Genomic DNA, 5,247 nt, shown 5'->3' with positions numbered 1-5,247 from the left:
TGTATATTTGGAGGTTGATTGGCTTGCTCTCGCAGATGGACTTCTCGCAAGCTTGAGTTTGATTGCTGTTCGGGGATCTGCCGTCTGCAGATTCATCTTTGATCGCAGCTCTCTGGCAGATCAATTTACCACCTATTTGCAGCTAGGCACCGGGCTGTCAGGCGGCACGGGCTCGAGGACAGTTCGGTCGCAGAAGTACACAACAGAGGAGGGTCAAAATCAAAACTACTGCCTTCTATTCGCATAATATATACTCCCTCCGTCCGGAAATACTTGTCACTAAAATGAATAAAAAAATATGTATCTAGACGTATTTTAATTTCAGATACATATTTTTTTATCCATTTTGATGACAAGTATTTTCGAACGGAGTGAGTAGGTGAGAAATTGGGTGGTTGAGTCTGTATAGTAGCCTGATACGTAATGAGTTTGCCCTTGTTCCCAGGTAATTACATATATACTGACTGCAAATGGAACACAAGGCCACTACTGCGCGAAGTGAACTAGAGCAGATATTAGTAGACGAAACCGCGGAACCCATGGCCCTGCCATTATCACTTTTGAAGGACATCACATGTGATTTCTCTGACAACCAGGTGATTGGACGTGGTGGATTTGCTGTGGTTTATCATGTACTCCCTTCGTCTCATAATATAAGAACGTTTTTGGCACTACACTACACTAGTGTTAAAAATATTCTTATATTATGGGACAGAGGGAGTAGTATACATGGCAAGAGTGTTTCAATCTTTATCATCCTTGTCCTGAAAAATCAACCGATGCTTGACACATGTGAGTGTGATAGGGGATACTTGGCGATAAGGTGATCGCCGTGAAGAAGCTGTCCAACGCTTATATGCATGAAATGGAATTTGACCGAGAGATTGAATGTCTAATGCGGGCAAAGCACAAAAATGTACTCCAATAAGATTTCTGGGATGCTGTGATGACACACAAAGAAGTAGGGAAGGATTCGATGGAAAACATGTCATGGCAGAGATCCACCAACGATTGCTTTGTTCGAATATATACGTAAAGGGAGTCTTGATAAGTATATCAACGGTAGGACCATATGGCCTCTAACTTTTCCCTTTATTTTCTTCTTTCATATATTGCAAATTGCGTAATCTGTCATATAACATCGAGTTCAAAAGTTAAGACATCAAGTATCTCAAATCATAAACCCGGTTTGTTCTCTCCCTTTATAGATGCATATCGTGAGTGGGAAACGTGCTATAAAATAATCAAATGGATTTGTGAGGGCCTGCAGTACCTTCACGATAATCATATTATTCACTTGGATCCGAAACCCGCCAATATACTGCTCGACGATAACATGGAAGCGAAAATTGCTGATTTCGGCCTATCAAGATGCTTTGATGAAAATCAAAGCCAGGATATTACCAAAACTTTATTAGGAACAATGTAAGCAGCTTCGTCCTCCTGAATGCTCAGTCTTTTGTTCTCTGTGATTTAACTTGCACTCTCTTTGTACATTTAACCGATTAGATCTTTTATATTTTCATCCAGCGGATAAGTGGCACCAGAAATTCGCGAAGGTGGTGTAATCGCACGTAGCGCTGACTTGTATAGTCTTGGTGTTATTATCCTGGAATAACTTACCGGGCAGAAGGGGTATCAAGATATTGGGGATGTAAGAAAAATATATGCCATTGCTATAAAGATAAAAGCTCAATTTCCATTTTGGCTAAGAAGGATTGACTTAAAATAACTTTCACACTTTTGCTTCCCATATTGTACTTACATTTTAGTTTGAGATGTTGCATAGTATCAGTTCTGGAAGTACACCTTGTAGTGGAAAGCTCAATTTGGCTTCTAAATTAAAGAATCAGCACAACAGATTCTTTTGAGAGAATTTTTGCTTTTAGTTTTGATGCTTCATTCCTGAATGTGCAATTTACATGGTGATAGATCCGACTTGACTCTATTGGGACACAATTTACTTCTTGGACAATTTTTGTTGTTAGTTTGATTCTTGAATGTATATTATCAATATAGACTACACATTTCACTTTCCTATGTAAAAAGATGTTTACTGATCCAATTAATAGACCATCACTCCCCGTTGTAACTTTGTAGGTACTTGAAAGTTGGAGTGATAGATTAGAGAGATCACAACGAGACACACTATGCGAGCAAATACGAGTATGCTACGAGATAGCTTTAGAGTGCAGAGAATTCAGTCCAAAGACGAGACCAGCTAGTGCACGGGATATAATTGACAGGCTTCACACAATGGAAAGTATCCAGGTATGTTCAAAATTTGAGAGTTTATGTATTTATTCCTTAAGTTCCTAGTTGCTACAAATACCACTCGGATCCTTGAGCCTGGAACCATTTGAGCTGCTAGAGTATGGGCTTTAGTTGCACATCCCCGTTTCGACACTGGAACCTTTTTCTACATACTATCTCTAGTTCATAATTGTATTAGCTTTAGAATTTTTGTCAATCAATGTTTTTATAGTTTGATCATCAATAAATAATTGGCAAAAAATAACGCCAAATTAATTTTACATGATATTTTATGGGATATATATTCGTAATATTTAATCTATTTTATATGAAAACACATACGCAAAGAAATTACACATTAAACATAGTCCGCAAAATTTATTATTTTTAATAGTTTGGATTGCTTACCACATTTGTCAAGTGGTCACAATATTTAATCTTGTACTATACAGTTTAGGGTGTTTCATTTTAGCGCATAGGGAGGCAGTTGCGCACCAAATGAGTACCCATTCGAGCATCCCGAAAGGTATATGGCCCGGCCCATTGCGCCTTTTCTGCGTGTCTCTTTTTCCAACAGGTTTTCGTTCTAAAACCTTCACTAAAACGGGTTTCTTTTTTTTTCGTGTTTCTTTTTGACGTGTCTTATTCCATTTATTTTGGGTTCTTTTCACTTTTGCGTTTTTAAAATCTTGTTTTTTTAGATTCATAATATTTTTGAAATACGGAATTGTTTTTTAAAATTTGTGAATGTTTTTGAAATTTGTAAAAGTTTTAGGAATTCAAGAACAATGTTTGAATTCATGAAAACATTTCAAAATTGACAGAAAATTTTCAATTCCTGAACGTTTTTAAAATTCATGAATATTTTGGGAAACATGAGAACTTTTTTAAAGTTCATTAAATGTGTTTTGAAATTCGGAACATCTTTTGAAATTCAAGAACTTATTCTGGACCCAGTAATGTTTTTTCAAACAAAATTGTACATTTTCATATCATGAACTTTTTTCCAAATTCACAAATAATTTTGTGAAATTAAAAAACTTTTTTGAATTTATTTAATATTATTCAAAGTTGGAACATTTTTTAGAATTCCTAACATCTTTCAGTGTTTAGAGTATTTTTGGAAGTCCGGAAACACTTTTTGAAATTTCAATAGCTGCCGGTTTGGGAAAACAAAACTGTCAGCCCTTCAGTTTGTAGCAGTAGCTGCTACCCTGGAACTGAATACAAATCGTCAAATGGGCTGGCCGAGGTCAGACTTAGGAAGGTAAGCTCCTCCAATCCCTCCAAGTAGTTTTTGCAAATACTTAGTTGTTTTGATGCTTTTATTGGTCCTAGGTGCAACCTATAGGTCTTGATCTAATATGAATTTGGTTATGTTTAAAATGTTTAGTATCCTATTATTTTGTGGAGGAATGCATGGAAAGTTTGTATGGTAATGTTGTTCTATTTTTTTTCAATGCAATGGATGAATAAATTGTATGAGAAATATTATAATTTCTTTTGGATAAATGGTGAATGGTGAATGCCTATGTATTGATAGATTGTAGATTGATAGTGGATGGTGAATGTGTATGTATTGCTATATGGAAAAGAATTTGCATTAGAATTAAAATTTTCCTATTCCCTATGTTTGCAATTGTGAATGCATGTGAAAAAAATTGTTCTATTGCTATTGCTATTCCTATTGACATAGTTTTTTTTACCTATGTTTGCAATACATATGGATATTGTTTCTTCCTAGTCATATGTATATATGCATGGGTACTGTTTCATTCTATTCATATGTATGGATAATGTTGTCTAATAACTGATAAAAATTATAAATTATGTTAGGATGGCCGATGATGAGGACAATGGCGTGTGTATACAGGACTTGACCTTGCTTTCGATGAGGACCATCGTGCCCGTACTATCGAGCGTGGAGAGGTAACAAGCAAAGCCATAATAATCGTCAAATTATTGTTTTATTTATAAAGGAAGCTTATGACAGATTTGTTCAATTTTGACATACACTTGCGGTAGTTGCGATTGAGGGGTCACACGAAGCTAGCCAGATGCGATATGACGTGCGCTATGAGCCATTCTTCGAGTGTGCAGGGCTCCTACTGTTTGTTCTTCAGTTCAAACAGGTGCCGCCTTTGATGTGCCATTCAGCTCTCACAGCCCTGCTTGATCGTTGATGGCCGCAGACACACAACTTTCATCTCCCTTGTGGTGAGATGACCGTGATCCTCAAGGACTTTGCAATGATCATGGGGTTCCCATCGACGACAAGCCTCTCATCGAACGAGTGGATAACAAGAACTGGCATGGGAGGGTTACTGCTCTCAGCGGTGACTGCTCTACCTCTCTTAGTCTCTAGGGAAGAACTGACAATAGAAAATGGCGTCCCATTCCCTTGGCTCAAGGAACATTGATCGGGATGCCCAGAAGATGCCAACGAAGAGACCGTGGAGCGGTATGCACGAGCGCACGTGTGGCACCTCCTATCACACATGGTTTTTCCATATTGCACTGGAGACGTTGCTCCTTGGATGTATCTTGACTTCCTGGCCCACTAGGGCGAGAAGTATAGCTGGGGTCTGTTGGACTTGCTTATTTATACCGTCAGGTAACAAGTTATTGCAATATTAATTAAACATGTTAGTATGTTTTCATTACTTGTGCGAAACTAGGCATGAATGAATTGGCGGTTTGCAGCTCGACGTAGCATGTAGGAAAACCACCAAGAAACCATGCAGGGGGGCAGGTGTATTTGGGGCCTCTTGGTATGGATGTGGGAGCTTTTGCCAGTTAGAGGTCCTGAAAAGGATGATTCATTGAGTCTGTGGGTAGGCCTTGAAGAACAAGACGTTTTTTGACTCCCCACCATGGCATTCTCCTGGGACAAATTTAAAATATCTAGAAGCAAGTCAAAGACTTCGTACAAGAGCTTCATCAAAGAGATGGACAACCTCACATATCGTCAGGTATAGCAATTCATTATTTTCT

The 5,247-nt window shown here is 37.9% G+C and overlaps 1 pseudogene; it reads left to right on the top strand.

Annotated features, from left to right (window-relative positions):
- The first annotated feature begins 454 nt into the window (after positions 1–454).
- Positions 455–3,621, top strand: LOC125530266 (annotated as a pseudogene).
- Positions 3,622–5,247: the final 1,626 nt, after the last annotated feature.

This window comes from Triticum urartu, unplaced genomic scaffold, assembly GCF_003073215.2.
Source record: "Triticum urartu cultivar G1812 unplaced genomic scaffold, Tu2.1 TuUngrouped_contig_619, whole genome shotgun sequence".
In the NCBI taxonomy this organism is placed as follows: Eukaryota; Viridiplantae; Streptophyta; class Magnoliopsida; order Poales; family Poaceae; genus Triticum; species Triticum urartu.
Note: the sequence above shows the minus strand (reverse complement) of the source record. Positions and strands in the feature narration are given on the sequence as shown.